This window comes from Eulemur rufifrons, chromosome 15, assembly GCF_041146395.1.
Source record: "Eulemur rufifrons isolate Redbay chromosome 15, OSU_ERuf_1, whole genome shotgun sequence".
NCBI classification, from domain to species: domain Eukaryota; kingdom Metazoa; phylum Chordata; class Mammalia; order Primates; family Lemuridae; genus Eulemur; species Eulemur rufifrons.
In genome coordinates this window covers 101576840-101594932 of record NC_090997.1, presented here as the reverse complement: position 1 = coordinate 101594932, position 18093 = coordinate 101576840, and the positions used below count along the sequence as shown (strand labels likewise).

The 18093-nt window shown below is 45.1% G+C and overlaps 2 non-coding genes across 2 annotated transcripts; one reads left to right on the top strand and one right to left on the bottom strand.

The window, feature by feature from the left end:
- The first annotated feature begins 1432 nt into the window (after positions 1-1432).
- Positions 1433-1539, top strand: LOC138396151 (U6 spliceosomal RNA). Its single transcript, XR_011235625.1, has one exon. It is a non-coding gene; the product is annotated as a U6 spliceosomal RNA (small nuclear RNA).
- A 16118-nt stretch (positions 1540-17657) lies between these two features.
- On the bottom strand, positions 17658-17764 carry LOC138396109 (U6 spliceosomal RNA). The gene has a single exon (XR_011235589.1). It is a non-coding gene; the product is annotated as a U6 spliceosomal RNA (small nuclear RNA).
- Between the last annotated feature and the right edge of the window lie 329 nt (positions 17765-18093).

The following is an 18093-nucleotide window of genomic DNA, read 5'->3' as shown; positions in this document are numbered from 1 at the left end:
TATATCATGTGTCTGGCTTTCAACAAAAAATTACAAGGATGCTAAAAAGGCAAGAAAAAACAGTCTGAAGAGACAAAACACACAGCAGAACCTGACTCAGATATGGCACAAACTTTGGAACTATCAGATAGGGAATTTATTTTTTTTATTTTTTGAGACAGAGTCTCTCTCTATTGCCCAGGCCAGAGTGCTGTGCCATCAGCCTAGCTCACGGCAACCGTAAACTCCTGGGCTCAAGCGATCCTTCTGCCTCACCCTCCCGAGTAGCTGGGACTACAGGTGCACACCACCATGCCCAGCTAATTTTTTATATATTTTTTTTTTAGTAGAGACGGGGTCTCCCTCTTGCTCAGGCTGGTCTGGAACTCCTGAGCTCAAGGGATCCTCCTGCCTCGGCCTCCCAGAGTGCTAGGATTACAGGTGTGAGCCACCGCGCCCAGCCTCAGATAGGGAATTTAAAAATAACTATGATTCATATGTTTAGGGCTCTAAGGGAAAAGGTAGATGACATGCAAGAATAGATGGGAAATATAAGTAGAGAGATGGAAACTCAAAGGACTGAATCAGAAGAAAATGCTAGAAATTAAAAACATTGTCATAGAAATGAAAAATGCCTTTAAGGGATCATCAGCAGACTGGATATGTCTAAAGAAAGAATCAGTGAGCTGTATGATGTGCCAATAAAAACTTCCCAAACTGGAATATAAAAAGAGAAAAGGATGAAAACGATGGAACAGGCCGGGGTGGTGGCTCAAAATAGTCAGGCATAGTGGCACATGCCTGTAGTCCCACCTACTTGGGAGGCTGAGGCAGGAGTTCAAGGCTGCAGTGAGCTATGATCATCCTACTGCACTCCAGCCTGGATGACAGAGCAAAACCCTGTTTCTAAAAAAAAAAAAAGCAATCTGCAACCCCAAATGGTTTATCAGCAAATGCTATTAAAGAGTAATAAAAGGACTGGACCATTGCTACATGCAATAGCATGGATGAATCTCCCAAGTATTACGCTGAGTGAAAGAAGCCAGACTCAAAGTACCCACTGTACTATGTCATCTATATAACATTCTGGAAAAGGCAAAACCATAGCAACAAAGAACAGATTAGTGATTCTCAGGAGTTACTGGTGGGGAAGAATATGACTACCAATGGGCAGCACATGGGAGAGTTTTGGGTGATGGAACTGTTCTGTATCCTGATTGCAGTGGTGGTTACACTAATTTAGACACGTGTTAAATCTCATAAAACAGCATTTTTTAAAAAAAAGGCAATGTTACTGTATGTTACTTTTAAAAACAAAATAAAGATATCATAAATTGAATAGGCAAGGCAAAGACTGGGAGAATATATTCATGATACATATGCCTAACAAAAGACTTTCATACCCAGAAAATAAAGTGCTCCTACAAATCCTAGGGAAAAGACAGATTAACCATTGCTCACTTTGGCAGCACATATACTAAAATTGGAACGATACAGAGAAGGATTAGCATGGCCCTTATTTAAAATAATAAATAAAAAAGACAGATTAACCAATTAAAAAATGGGCAGAAGATTTGAATAATCATTTCCCCAAAAAGGTCATCCAAATGGCTCACAAGTTCTTAAAGGGGGCTCAACATTATTATTCCTTAGGGAAATACACATGAAAACCAGATGGAAATACTGCTACCAAAAATGTAAAAGACTGCAAACACCAACTAACTGTTGACAAAGATATGAAGTAACTATAACTTTCATAAATTGCTTTCCCCTCTTTGTGGGAACTGCTAGCAGTGTCTATTAAAACTAAACATACACCTATCCTATAACACAAAAATTCCTCTCATAGGTATATACCCAACAAAAATCAGGGCATTAATTCACTAAAATTCTACATGAATGTTCAGAGCAGCTTTATTCATAATAGCCAAAACAACCCAAATGCCCATTAATAGTAGTATGAATAAATTAATTGGCATGTATTCATACAATAGAATATTACCTAGCGATAAGCAAACAACAAACTACTGAAATATGCAATAACACAGATGAATCTTACATTTTATTGGGTGAAAGAAACCAGGGAGAATAAAGCATACTGCTTGATTGCAATCACATAAAGTTTAAGAACAGACAAAACTCATACTTAGTAATAAAAGTTCAAATGAATAGTGGTTACCTCTGGGATGATAAGTATTGACTGGCAAGGAGCAGGTGGACCCCTGTGGTGATGGAAATGTTCTATGTCTTGGTCTAGAGGCTGATGACGTGTGTGTGTGTGTGTGTGTGTGTGTGTACATACGTAAAAGTTCACCCAGCAGTCCTCCTACGATCTGTGCAGTTGTGTGTAAATTACATCTCAGTTAGAAAAAAATTAAAATGAAGGAATGAAGGAGAAAAGAAAGAAATGAAGAAGAGAATAAAGAAGGGAGGGAGGGAAGAGAAAGAGAAATGAAAATGAGCACAGGGTAGGGGTGGGGGTTCCTCAAAAATACTCCACTGGGCATGCACTTAAAAACGGGGACACTCAGGTTTGCAGTTGTGTTCAGCGTCACAGATTGGGTGGGCGACCTCAGGTGAGGCTAAAACCCAGGTGTGTAGGACGCCAAAGCCTTTGTTTTTCCACTTCCTCCTAGAAACATGACTCCTGGAAATACCTCCCATCTTGAATTGATCTGTTCCTGGGAAGGCTGTCTTACCGCAGTCAGCCTTAGGCATGGGCCCGTCTGTCTCCCACCCTGCAGTGAGCCTGCTCTCAGAGGGTAGAGACTCAGGCATTCATTTTTAGATTTCCCCAAGGGCTTAGCGCCGGCTAAATCAGTATTTGTTTCTGCGGGCAAGGAGTCACCACTGGAAACGCGGTTGCGGGCTGCTGGCGAATATGCCCTTAGATTACGCAAGCCCGCTGGTTGCGGCCCGCGCTCCTTTCCGAAGAGGGAACCAGTTGAGAGTGCAGCGATGAGTTATGTTTAACTGGAGATCGCATTACTCACTTAGAAACTCAATGTTATGTGAGTATTTGGAACAGCCCTGATGACCTCCAGGGTGCACGTCAGGCAGAAGCAGGTGCGCGGTGGGCGGGGCCGGGCAGGGTGGCTCCGCCCCCCTCAGGTGGTGCCGGCACCGCCCCCGACCACCTGCGCGCGCAACCGCGCCCCAGCGCGCTGCTCTACGCCGGGCGCGCCCGCCAGCCCGTATTTATATGGCGCTATTTTGGTCGCGCGCCCTGATTGGCAGGGCGCGGGTGACGACACGCTCGCGCGCCGGGGCGGTGGGGAGATCCGGGGAGGGGAGCTTCCGGCCGCCGAGCCGGGCGGTGGGGTGGTAACGCTGCCGTCACCCTGGGTGTTCTGGGCCTCTACGCCTGCTCCGCAATGTCAGTGAGGTTGTAGTTTAATAAAAGAGCCTGTGTGCCTGAAGGGAGCGTGCTAAGAGCCACGCTCATCCTTCTGGGAGGCAAGAGCCAGAAAGCAGACACAGACGGCACAACCCTAACCGGACGTGACCAGGCTGCTTGAGTGTCATTCCCTTCTTGAAGTGCTTGCCCAGCCCCCTCTGCAGGCCTGTCTTCTGCCATCCCTGCCTCGCCCTTTGCTAACCCAGCCCTCTAAGATTTTCTCCGTGCCTCAAGTCAGACAATTGTTGGACCTTCCTCCTGTCCCTTGATTCTGTCATCTCCCCTTCTCTGAAGCTAGAACACTAATTAGACATCTCAAAAAGATCTCATTTCCACCGCATTCCCATGTGAAAAGAAGAGGCACATCTGGCCTCCCCTGGATTCTGGCTGTCCGCCAATCAGGCAGCATTAGTTCTCTGAGTCTCAAGGTTCTTGAATTTCTCTTGGTAACAGACTGGTTTTGAACATCTTTGGTGAAGTTTACCGAATAGGTACCATGTGTGATTCACCAAAAACTCTTATAACGATAAGCATAAAAGGACCATTAGAAGCCACTACTCCATATTGGATGAGAACTTAGCTTTAAAGGGATTCTGTTTCCTTCTTAGAATCACAAATCTTGCCTCTGATTGCAAAGCCCATAAAGGCTTCTGAGATTTCCTGAGTTCACAACTTTGAAGATTATCAGCAGTTGGTTGCAGAAAAATATATCGTAGTAACTATTGAATGTGAACGTCAATATGAATTAACATTCATCAAGTACTTTCAATGTGCCAGGCATTGCAGATGCTTAACAGGCATTTCATTTAATATCTTTACAAAATCCCCATGATTTAGATACAATTATTATACCCATTTAACAGAAAGGGAAACTAAGGCCCAGACAGCTTACATAGTATGACTGAAGTCATGACATTAGTACGATGGCAGTGTTAGGATTCATACCCAAGGTTGCCTGATTCCATGTGTGCCCTTAACCACTAAGTTGTGCCGTTTCTTCATGTTTTATCTAACTGGAGACTCACGTTGGCACAAAAGGAGTTGAGACCAATCACCAAGTCTTACATTTGGCTTGCTGCTGGCTTGAGGAAAGGATTGCTATGAGAGAGAGAAAGTAAAAATATCAAGTCTCAACAATCTCCATCTCCCCTGAGCAACAGACTGTATTAATCTTGCAATACAAAGTTTTTGAAAATATATTGGATTCTGCTGTGTTCATCAATTTGGATACAGGACTACTTTACAAAGTGACCTCACTTAGATCCACTTGGTTGGTTAAGAACTGGGAACCAAACTGATGATAAGGATGATTTTCAAACTTTTTTCTGTACTTTTCTCCAAAGAGCTACCAGAACTACCTGGGGGTTCCAAATAAAATAAACACTGCGGTGGAAACTGCCTTTGAGCCAGGCAGCCCAGGTTTAATCCCCAATTCCTGCACTCCCTCTCTCTGATGTTGTGTGAATCTCTAAACTTCTATGAACCTCAGATTCCTTATTTGTAATCTACTTTGCTGAAAGGATTAAGTGAGATGTATGAAGTTCCTGGATTAGTGAGTGTCATATATAGGTATTCAAAAATGTTAATTCTCTTTCTTGTCCCTTCCCCTGAATGATTAAGAAGAAAAGCACCTAGTCGTGACGATTATATCTTTATTGTTCTTTTTACAGAGCTACATTGACTGTACTGAGTTTCTTACGTCACAATTTACAGTAAGACTTAATTACCATCCATAACTTTAAATGTCCTTATTGAAACTTCAATGACATCATTTCCAAATATCAACTTTAGCTTTAATTATGTCTGTCATTCATTTAACGAATAGTTACTGAAAACCTATTAGGTATAGGATGTCAGTTATTTTTTAATAGAACTTTCTGAAAACATTTCAACAAAATAGTATTGGTTCACAAACAGGCATTAGGGAAACAGATGGTACTTTTATGTTATAATAATAATCTGTTCTTTCTTACTGCTCCCAAGCTCCAACTCTGACCATAACTCTTGATAAAAATGATTTGGTAAGACTGGCAAGACTGAATAAACAAAAACAAAGCTTTATTGATGAGCAAAACGCAAAAAACTAAGAACAGAACCAGATTTCAACAAAAATTAAAGGTGTTCCTTTTTATAATTCAGAGGATGTTTTTCCCTTTGAAAGCCATTGAATTTTTTTGTCAATTGATTTTGCATAATAGATATAACAGATCATTTTCAACACTGCCAATCAATCTCTAAGGGATACTTTTAAGTCTTTTCAAGTATTAATATAAAATTATCAAATGTGCAGAGTGTGTGTGTGTGGTACCTCAGGGTAGTGGTACCTCAGGATATTACTACTAAAATGCAAAATTTGCAAACCATTACACATTCAAATATGTTTCTAGTGAACTGATTTCCAGAAATTTGCAAAGTATTAACTAAATGTTTTGAATTTAAGTGAAACTATTTTTTCCTAATTCAAAAGCATGTGACTTAGGCAACATGTAGTTGACACCCAAATACCTGCTGGGATTATGTGACTCATCCAAATGAGTAGCCAATTAAATAGAAAAGAAATTAGACAAACTTACTTTTTTTTCTTTTTCTTCTTTTTTTGAGACAAAGTCTCACTCTGTTGCCCGGGCTAGAGTGCCGTGGCATCAGCCTAGCTCACTGCAACCTCAAACTCCTAGGCTCAAGCGATCCTCCTGCCTCAGCCTCCCACGTAGCTGGGACTACAGGCACACATGCGCCACCATGCGTGGTTAATTTTTCCTATATATTTTAGTTGTCCAGCTAATTTTCCATTTTTTTAGTAGAGATGGGGTCTCTCCCTCTTGCTCAGGCTGGTCTCGAACTCTTGAGCTCAAACGATCCTCCCGCCTCGGCCTCCCAGAGTGCTAGGATTACAGGCGTGAGCCACCTCACCCTGTCCGACAAACTTATTTTTTTAGACCACATTAACCTATACTTTTAGACTTAGCCATCTTTCATAGAACTTGTATCTTAGTGATGAGAAATTGACATACAATAACGTATAAGATGAGAAATTAACATATAATATATACAATATCAGTTATTTCAAATAATTGACAAGTTATCTACAAAAATAATAACATGAACTGAGCATGCAATGTTAATAGATACCAGATGCCTGTGCAGCTCATATAATGGTTTCGTTCTCCTTTTAACTCCTGTCCTTGCCAGCAACAGTGACTCAAGGTGTGGTTGGCTCAGATTACTTTTTGCTCCACCAAAGGGCTGCTGTTGAAAACCTACCTGTTCCCTAACTCTTTACCATTGCCCAATGCAATGTCTTCTGTTGACAAAACTGAGGAACCAAACAGAAGCAGGTAGTAAAAATGCTCTCGACTATTGCTACTACTACAGCCTCTACCCTGCAACCTGAGCCAATGAGAATCTGCATTTTAAATGGCCACTTTGAAGCAATCATTCATTCTTCCATCCATCCATTCATTCAACAAATAATTCTTGATCTCTTTCTATTTCCCAAGTATATACAAATAAATATAATAGGTCATGGTTTCTGCTTGGAAGGGCTGACAGTCCAGTGGGTGAGAGATGAATAAGCAAATAATGCAGCTGAGAACTAATCACTGCCATGGAGGAATTTAAACACGTGTGCAAAGGTTTAAGGGGAGGGGAGGCCATGGAGACTGTAGGCAACACCAAGCACAAGGGCTCAGGATCTGGGAGTGTTGGGAAATGAAGTCATTAGGAGACAAATGGCTTCACAGCCACACTGAGGCATTTGACCGCCATCCCGCAGGCAATGTGGAGCCTGAAGGGAGTTAAAAGAACATTAGAAAGGCCGCTTCCTGGAGGCTGCTTCACTGGCTTTCCTTGCTGTTCCAAGGAAGAGAAATGGAGGACCTGGATCTAGTGTCCGGTTCTCCTGAGGGGTGATATTGTCCTTAGTCCTTGCCATGACTGTCTCTGCTTTACCCAGGACTAGAACTTCAGGTGAATTTGTGGGGTTTTTAGGGAAATCATTTTGCTAGACATCCTCAGTCATTGTTCTCTGATAGTAAATAAATAATTCTAACAGCCTCGGGGACAATTACCACACTCAATACATACGGTGTTTTAATACATGTAGACTTGGCTTTCAGTCTAAAAACTGCAAGTTTGAGGATTCCTTACTGACATTGCTCACTTCTCTGTTGTAAAACACATGATGAGGCTCCCTGCTGGTACCTACTTGGGGGTTTATAATGGCTGGTTAAAGGCCTTAACCACCTAATCTACATTACAGACAGCCACACTCACTGAGGGACACATTCTTTTTCTTTTTTTCTTTTCTTTTTTTAGAGACGAGTTCTCCTTACATTGCCCAAACTGGTCTCAAACTTCTGGCCTCAAGCAAACCTCAGCCTCCTGAATAGCTGGGACTACAGGTGCAAGCCACCACACCCAGCATGAAGGGCACATTCTTCAGAGCATGAGAAATGCATACCATGGAATGAACACCCGAAGATCAGGTCAGAGGTGCATCTGAGCCTGGAAAGGTGCTGGATACTGATTCTACGGGAACGGCTATCTCCAAAGAATATGTGACTCAAAATCCATCGGAATGAAATTCAGAAATGCTCATGGCCATTCACCGTACCTTGACTTGGGAAATCTTGATTATTCCCTTGACAGTAAAACCAAGGAATTGTGCCACATCAGGTGGATCCGGGCAGGATGGCTCACTCACCACAGTAACACTTTACAGCAGGAATCTTAAAAATGTGTGGAATGCAAGATAACTTCTGGCTATGGCTGAGGTGAGGAACCATTAGATAGATTCACATAGTCCTTCGTCACAAGCTCCTCCAAAGCTGTTGAGGCCACCATGCCCAATGACAGAGATCAGTTGCTGAAACATTGTGGTCATTGCCGTGGGACTCCTGAGTAGGCAGCTTCATGTAGGTGCCTGAAAAGCCTCTGAGGAAAGAGCTGGTTCACACCACCAGGCGTAGGTGTCAAGGTGGGCAGACCTAGAAGGGCCTGATGTCTGGCTATTGTCCAGAGGGTTCCCAGGCATTCTCCAAGCACTGGAAGTTTCCAGTGGAGGGCCAGTGGTCTTCATTTTAGACCTGGCCACATGACAGCTCACTTGCCAGTGAAAGTACAAGCATACCTTTCAGAGGAATTGCTCAACTAAGGTATCTTCAAACTAGATGTTCAGGACTAAAATTTCTGAAAATAAAGTAGACAATCTAATTTGAAAACATGTTCACTACAAAACACCTAAAAATGCTATGTAAAATACAGTAAATTTCTGTTTAAATGCACATCTAAACTAGCAAGACCTGATAGGCTCAGTAACCTAGGGGCTTAGAAATTGCAGGAAGTGTTACTTCATCCCTATACATAAAGTTTGTCACAAACTTTGTAGTGAAAAAGGAAAGATGTAAAATCAGAATTTCTGGAGTCACCTTCTTAAGCTGATCCATGTTGCTAGTATTGCTGATCCACAGATATAAGGTCTTTACAATCCATGACATTCCCATTCTAAAACCAAAGCAAGGCTTTCCTGCCTTCCTTCCATAATAATTCAGTTCTAAAGCCCTTGAGATCAGTGGCCCACACAAAGAAAGTATGCTACGCAGGGCAGTGGCCTGGCAGAGTTAGGAGATCAGTTTCATACAGAGAGATTAAGCAAGTAAGTAAATATATTGAGGGTAATTGGAGGGTGATCAATGGGGAGATACAAATATGGAAAGGGGAGAAGCTAGAATGAACCATGTAGCATTGCATTGGAATTGGAGGTAGCAATATGTACCCAATATCTGTTTTTCAATATCTGTGTGTGTGTGTGTGTGTGTGTGTGTGTACATACATTTTCTAGTTTTGACTATAGCTAGAGAGTTCTGAGAGACTAGAGCAGTAAGATCTCAATAGTGGTGGCCACACCTACCACCAAAATCTTGGTTTCTAAAAATTATTCTCTATTAAAAGGAACCAGGGCTTCCTGATTCCAGGGTTGGGTCAAGGAAAGTACAAGATGGGCATGGAAGATCTTGTTGGGATAGAATTCCAGGAGCGCTCAAAGTATGACGAAGATAAGTCAAAAGGACACGGAAGCCAACTTGAATATACGCCCACTGGCCAAGTCCAGGTCAATTCAAGCATCAAAATGTATAATGTTAAGAGATTATAAACCCGTTGAATAAAATAGCAATTCAGGAGTTTATACTGAGATAGACTGATAGAGAGATAGCAAAGTTCAATCTTAACAGTTAGAAGCATGCCAATCAATAAGTATAGATGGAATGAAAGAAAATCACTCTGGAAGGTGAGGTGAGAGGATCACTTGAACCTAGACGTTTGAGGCTGCAGTGAGCTATGATCGCACCATTGCACTCCATCCTGTGCAACAGAGCAAGACCCCATCTCTGCAGAAAAAAAAAAAAAAAGAGGGAGAGAGAGAATTAGAAAAATCACCATTTGGTAACCATCAGAGTAATAATTAATTTAAGCAAGAAACTTCGATGGATGCTAAAACTGGTGACTGAAAGTTTGATGAGAAATGAGGTATTTACATAGTCTCAAGTGAGTCCTTATTAAAAGGAAAGAGAAAATAAGCAAATTAATGGTGGAAAAACCTGACAGATACCACCTGAAGCAAGTGATCGAGGTTAACGTCATTGGCCGGCTGCAGTGCAGACATGGCCAAGTCCAAGAACCATGTCACACACAGCTAGTCCTGAAAATGGCACTGAAATGGCATCAAGAAACTACAGAGATGTTCCTGAGAAACATTATTTGCCAAGAAGCACAAAAGGGCCGGAAGAAGATGCAGGCCAACAACGCCAAGGCCGTGCGTGCACATGCCGAGGCCGTCAGGACCCTCATAAATCCCAAGGAAGTCAAACCCAACATCCCAAAAGGTCTCAACCTCAAGTTCAATTGACTTGTGCACATTGCCCACCCCAAGCTCAGGAAGCGTGCTGGTGCCCACATTACCAAGGGTGCCCACGGCAGTGGTGTCTCAGGCTCTGCCAGCCAAGGCCCCAGCTTCAGTTCCAGTTCCATCTCCAGCTCAGGCTCCTGAAGATTCCTGTGCCCCCACGAAGGCTCCAGCACAGAGTCTTCCATCTGTCTGTGTGAGGACAGAAGGATTGGTGTCTTCCTGGGCTGCCATCTGCATGGGGCTGGTGTCCTTCTCTGCTATTTGTATAAATAAACCTGAAGCAGAAGGTGCCCAAAAAAAAAAAAAAAAAAGTTATTGATAATGAGACAAACAGAATCACATGCCGCCTGGTAGGATGCAATAGAAGCATGAATCACTTCTGAGAAATTTCCTCCAAAATGCTTAACCTGAATCTATGAGAAAACATCCCACAAACCCAAATTGAAGAGCATTCTACAAAATAACTGGCCTGTAATCTTAAAAATGTCAGTGTTTCAAGAGACAAGGAAAGACCGAGGAACCATTCAGGATGAAAGAGACTAAAGGAACATGACAACTAAATGAAGTACCTGATCCTGGACTGGATCATGTGGCCATAAAGAACATCATTTGGACAACTGGGGAACATTGAATGGGCTTGGTGGTAGTTATAATGTCCCAGTGTTGGTTTCCTGATCTCAGTGTTATACTGTGAATATGCGGAAGAGAGTCCTTGCTGGTAGGCCACATACACGAAAGTTTGTAGGGGTAAGTGGAAATCATACCTGCAACTTACTCTCAGATTATTCAAGAACTAAAAAATTCTTTGAATTACTCTTGCAACTTTTTTATATTTTTGAAAATTAAAAAAAAAGGGGGGGGGGGCAAGCACAGTAGCTTATGCCTGTAACTCTAGCACTCTGGGAGGCAGAGGCAAGAGGGTTGCTTGAGGTCAGGAGTACTAGACCAGCCTGAGCAAGAGCGAGACCCTGTCTCTACTAAAAATAGAAAAAATTAGCTGGGCGTGGTGGCATGCACCTGTAGTCCCAGCTACTCCGGAGGCTGAGGGAGGAGGATCCCTTGAGCCCAGGAGTTTAAAGTTGCTGTGAGCCAGGCTGACGCCACAGCACTCTAGCCCAGATGACAGAGCGAGACTGTCTCAAAAAAAAAATAAAAATAAAAATAAAAAATAAAAAAAACCCAAGAACTTCATGCATACTGAGGCTCGCAAGTTTTTGCCACAATTGCTACCATGTATTCACTAACCATGTGGTGAGTGCCCAGTATGTGCCAGGCAGTGTGTCCTGTCACCTTCCTGAGCCAGTCCCTGCCCCATGAAAAAAAGGAGCTGAAGAATTGGGAATGACAGCACACATTTACTTTCTGAGATCGAATGTCTATTGAAGTCAGAATCTACAGCACAGTGAACACAAACCACTTATTCTTAACATCAATGCCTTCTTACAATTAGGAGAACGTTGAATCCTATTATAAAATGCTTAAATATTACCAAGGGCCTAATTTCTTATTGCTCAAGATTGTCATCTTCAGATTGGAAATATATCCAGGGATAGATCAGGTCCTATGGGACAGATCCAGGGTTTATGCCCCACCCCATTTAAGAAAATAATAGAAAATTATGAATTAAAAAAAGGTGCAGGACGTTGGAAAGGGCTAGGCAAGTGAGGGACCCTGAAGCTCAAACTTTGTTCCCTTCACGGTGAATCCTCAATCGACTATGCCCAAATCAGACAGATCTACTTTATCTTGAGAGTCAAGAAGTCCAATAACTTCCTCTGTGCTGGTGTCTTTTAAACTATGTGAACCAAGATCTTCTAGGACTTTTCTCTCAAGATAACCTAAGCCTTTATTTGGGCAGTCCCTTTAGCCACCCTCTTGGTCTCAGCACTGACTGCACTTGAGAAGAGAATGGGCGCAGCAGAGCGCTGGATCGCAATGGGTTTGTGAACCAGCCAAACCCATCTACTTTGGGGCCACACTGCACACACAGAGATCATGTAATAAGGGCATCGGGAACAACTGTGGACTTTCCCCTGCAATCTATGTAGTCACTCTGGACAGTGTGACAAGACTGTTAAGCCTAGTTACTATTTATTATAGCAATGTGTTCCTCACCTGTGCTGTGGAGGGGAGTGTCACCCACGGAGACACATCTGTGACCGCTCTGGGTGTGTGTGGTGCTACACAAGGTCCTGCAGACATCCCCCTGCACCTGATCTTCCATGACAACACCTGCCTCCAGATCATGTCTCGGGTGCCCACCATTACAGCCACCGTGGTCCACAAAAGGTCACTCTCCCATTAGTCCCTTGTTGCTCACAGGACAAGGCTCTGATTCCTCAGATGGCACATAGGGCCCCTCCGAAGCCATGGTGCCTTCGTGGCCTCACCTCCCACTCACCTCCTGTTCCCTCCTCCATTCAGGTTCTTTCAAGCCCACCTCTTGGCCCTCAGGTACTTCTCCCTCTGCCTGACGGGTGCTTTCCCCTCTTCTCCCTCTGGCCAGCTTCTGCTCAGCCCTGAAGATGCAGCTCAAATGTCGCCTCCTCAGTAAGGTCTCTCCTCCTCTCGAAGGTAGAGTTGTCCATCCTTCACCCGTGCTCCTGGGGCACGAATCACCTTCAGTTTCAGTGACTATTCCCTGTCCATCATCCCCGGTGGCCCAGAGCCAGCCAGAGGCAGGGACCACACCTTCCTCATCTCTAGACCCAACACCTAGCACCGTGCCTGGCATATGGCTGACACGCAATTGTTCCAGTTCCCTTCAGATAATAATAACATCGACAAGGATTCTATTCACTGACTGCTTATCCTCTGCCAGGCTATTTGCTAAATGCATCAGTGACTGCAGCTGTTCAAGTGCATCCATGACCCAAGGACAGTGGAGGCCTCCTCCCTCCAGTAAATGCGGGTGAGATGACTTGTCATCTGGGATGCACCGGCCTGGCCTTGAGGGGCTGAGAGCTGGGATGAGGAGGTCCGTGGGGATGGAGGGGCTCCCAGCCACAGTAAAGTGCTCAGCCCGAGGCCACTGTGGGAACCTCCAGGGAGTTCTCTCTGGGCTGGGGCTCCCCAGGAGGGGGCAGCAAGTGTGGGGCCCGGGACCAGGGAGGACAGGCCACGGGAATGGGGCTCTGCAGCCGATGCCAAGAAGGAAAAGGCACCCACAGGGATGTGAAGAAAGGCTGCCCTGTGTCTCTTTACCCCTCTGCTGGGAAGCTTCACTGCGTGCTGGCTGAGGCCCGAGAAGGGCAGACGGAGGACCACAGCAGCATGTATACCAACAACGGCCGTGTAAAAAATCCTGCTTTCCTGTACAAATCGATGTGAAGAAAACACAAAGCATTGCCAATTGGCCTGAAGATCGTTTGCTCTGCCCTGTTAAAGAGAAGAGGGAGGAGAATAAATTGGGATTAAAAAGTGCCAGCGACTTTGGAAAATCAATCATTGCTGTTTAGCTTCTTGCCACGTCCCGGGCATCCCAGCCGCTCCTCCAGAGTCTGGCTCGGCGGGTGCTTGGCGCTGCCTGATACCTTCTGCTTGGTTTATCTCGCAAAGAGAATGTTTGGAAAAAGCGAAGGCTACACCCTCTGCTGCAAGTGCCTGAGTGACTCTGTAAGCACAGCTCTTGGCTCTCGTGGACGGCCAGGGTGGGACACGAGGCATTAAAACACCTAACACCGGGAAGTCCCTGCACTGAAGCTGGTTACACCTCGGCTTAGAACGTGTCCTGGTGTACTTTGGCTAAAATATAAAGAGCCTGCCATGCGGTGACATTTCAGTGTACTGACAGGGCTTATTTGGAATATTTTAAAATAACTTTTTCCACCCAATAAATTCATCTTGAATACCCTGAATACTCTCCCCTGGTTCTGCCCGGGAGCGTGAGCAATCAGATTCTTCCTAGGCCCCAGAGAAGGAGGCCCTTCTGCCCTCTGGTCTGTAGTCACCCCATTCCCCTGTCCATCCCAGCCTCACTGGCTGCCCTGACCCTGAGGGCCACAGACAGGGAGAAGAAAGCTCCTGCCTCAGCCTGGAGCCTTCTGTTCTGGAGTATGTCGGCTTAGAGCCCAGAAGTAAACAGGAGACACGCAACTCCTTTGCCTCAGCTAATAACAATAACAATAATATCAACAGATATTTTATTTACTGACCGCTTATGCCATGTCATGCCCTGTGCTAAATGTCCATTATACCATCTCGTTTAATCCTCACACCGATCCTGTACGATTGGATTACTCTCCCATTTTTCAGAGAAGACTAAATGTTAGTGAACCTGGCTAGTCTCCCAGCTACTAAATGCAGAGTCCAGTTTCTAAGCTTCCAACCCTTCGACTGCCCCAAGGGTCCCTGACCAGCTTATCCTGGGCCTTGAATGGGGGACAGTGGCCAAACATGATGGGAATTCATCAGGTCACCCACTGCCCTGCAAGGCAGGTCTAAGATACCTTTGTTCTCCCACCAGTCCTACCCCCAGGACCCATGTCAGCATCCTCCCCCGGGGAAGCCTCCCCAGACTGTACCAGGATCCACTGAGCAGCCCCCTCCTCCCAAGTCTCTCTAGTGATCTTGATACTCAAAGTGTGACCCTGTAAGCTGTCAGTCTTGGCACTGTGTGGAAGTAATGCAGGTTCAAAGACCCTACCCACAGTCCCCCATTTAACAGAACCCCAGTTGGCTCCAGTGCACCCAGGGGCTCTGTAATCTGTGTCTTTCTGTACAACTGAGCCCTTAATTGTTACTGGTTTCCTGTGGTTCTAGAGCTGTTTGTTAGGTAGGTAGTCCCTTTGTCTCTCTGGAGAGATTGTAAGTGGAATGAATGTTCATTTGCCCAAATCGCCCAAGACTGTCTAAATTGCCTACTGAATAAAGTACAGAGTAGAGCTGGTCATCTGGGGTCCTTGCCTCCAGCGGGATTAGTCACAAGCCGTGCTGAATGATAGTCTATCTGTCACTATAGTCCCAGTGGCTGCAGCGGCCCCGCAAACCCCACCTTCCCCCACCTTCCCTGGGCCTTCATTAGCGTCCAGAGGTGCATAAAGGAGCTGTGGTTTAGGAGGGCTCCCAGGGCCCTGCGGGAGGTTCACTGAAGAAGTGACACTATGATTTTTTAAAAATGCTGAAAGAACCCAGCCCAGCTCTGGAATTCTCCCCCAGGGCTTCCTCTCTGACCCCAAGCCCAGGTGTTCCAAGCACACCCAATGCTCCTGTATTCTTGGCCATACAGCGTTAACCAAAGAGGAAGGCACCTCCTGTGGGCTCTGCAATTTCAGATCCCTGTTCATAGATACTTTATAGGAATCCTGTGGTCTCTGCCAGGCCACTGCCACGTCCCAGACGTTGTGCTTCTCCAGAGCTGTCACTACCTCTTAAGCAGCTCTCTTTCTAAAAATCACCCATTTAACATGTGCACCAGCCCTCAAAGAAAAACCGTATGTTGACTCTTTCTCACTTCCTGTGGGAAGGGTGGGGCCGCCGCTGGCTGCTCTTGGGCAGTTTCTGTGATTCACTCTGGGAGTCAGGCCTTGCAGTGGTCTTTGGAATGCAGGTGTGGGCTGTGCTGATAAAGAGGAGTTGCAAGAGGCCAGCCTGTTAGGGGAAAGCGCGGGGAGGGGAGTATGTGTGTGGTGTGTGTGTGGGGGGGTCTGTGTGTGATAGATGGTGTGCATACTGTGTATGTATACATGTGTGGTACGTGTGTGTGCACATGGTGTGTATAGTGTGTGCAGTCTGTCGGTGTGGGGGTGTGTATGTGTGTGGCATATGTGTACAGTGTGTGTGTATGGTGTGTATGAGTGTGTGGTGTGTGTGCGGTGCCTATCGTGCATGGTGTAGGGGGTGTATGTTGTGTGCGTTGCATGTGTTGTATGCTGTGGGTGTATGCTGTGTGTGTATGTGTGTGGTGCAGGTGTGTGTATGGTATGTCTGTGTGTGGTGTTGGGGAGCGTGTGGTGTGTGGCAGGGTGCCTGCTTCCCCTTCACCCCCTTGGAGGAGAGGCAGCCTTTGGCAGGGCCAGAGCACTGGAACATTCTGTCTGTAATGAGCGTCAGCTGGTGTCCTTGGGTGCAGCCCTGAGCTTGCCCTTGCAGGGAATGTACCTCCTCTCGGTGGGTGCAGCTGGCGTCAGCATGTCTTACCCGGCTCCCCACGGGGGCCAGTCCCAGGCTCTCAGGGTGTGGGTCTGGAGGCGTGGGCCCCCGGTCAAGGCCAGGGAGGCCGGGCTCACAGCTCCAGGACGAGCGAGCCCTGCGCTGAGCCGGGCGCCTGCACTCACACGTGCCAGGCCCTGGAGCCTTCATCCATGTGAACCATCAGGCCCGGCCCAGAACAGCCCAGAACAGGCTCAAGAAGAGTGCGTGCCTAGAGGGCACCAGTTGGGCGACTTTCCCCTTCTCTACTTGAGAGCTGGTGTCCTAGGAGTAAGGCTGGGGGTGTGACTTCTGGAGCTAGCCCGCCGGTTCCGACTCAGTTCTGCCACACACTAGAGAGTTGTCAGGCAACTTCACCTCTCTGCGCCTCCATTTCTTCCTCTTTAAAACAGACAATAGTAGCATCCACCTCATAGTGTTGTGAGGACTACAGGGATTAGAACATTAGCCGGCATTTAGGAAGCATTCAAGGGCTATTAATCATTATTCTTGGGAACATAAAACAATGTCTTAGAGTACGACAGGAATGGGGTAGGAGAGGCACTTAATCCTCCAAAATCCAGGAGACAAAGTACATCCAAAGATTTTGCTACATTATCAAAAAGAAAGACCAACACTCCTCTCACTTCCTGCGATTGGGGACTACGTTTGCAGATGGCATAGCACAGTAGCAGAGCCCTAACTCTGCTTTAGAAGACATTACCTTAGGGAAAAAGATTAAGCCTATGGGCTGGTACCCGGGCCTAAGTACTTTCCATTTTTAGAGTTAACTCCCTGGTCTCCTAAAGTTAAAAGAATATCAGAATTCTGAATCTATACTGAGAGTTTTCAATTGATATTTCTATGTAAAACATATGGTTTTATGGAGGAAGGGCAGGACTCTAAGAATATTTAGACCTGTCTCTTTTTATAATACCTGTAATACCAATCACCACTTCCCTATTTTCAGAGCCTGCCTTGGACCTATGTAGAATCCATGTAATTGGCAAATGCAACACTGAAGTAATCATCTGTGCATCCATTCATTCATGTACTCAACATGCACTTATTTCAGCGTCAGCTACATGCCAAGTTTCATGTCAGATGGTACTAAGGCTGCAAGAGATACATGGCCCTGTCTCAAAGAGACTATAACCATATACAACATTTTACATTGTGATAGAATCAATAAAAGATGAGAAATATAGAAGATACCATAACATATATTTTTCTTAATTTTTATTTTTTAACAATATGGAATGCTTCACAAATTTGCATGTCATCCTTGCACAGGGGCCATGCTAATCTTCTCTGTATCATTCCAGTTTTACTACATGTACTGCTGAAACAAGCACCAAAACATGTTTACAGCAGAATTTGTTAAGTAGTTCGAAATTATAAAATCAAGTCTCATAACATCTCCAAATGCAAACATGTTCTCTGTTGAGAAGCTCAGAAGTGCATTCACAGCTCCACTGGGGTGATTTAGAGGCTTGGAGAGAATGGCAAACCACAGCCCGGCAGCCACACGACAGAGGAAGGAAGAACCGAGTCTCCTCCAGCACATGATTTCTAGAGGCAGCAATGTAAAACAAACAAAGGAATTCAAAAATAGAATAGCGTTCCCTTTCATAAGCACTGTTTACTATAATATCACAAATTAGCATAAACTCTATGTGTACTT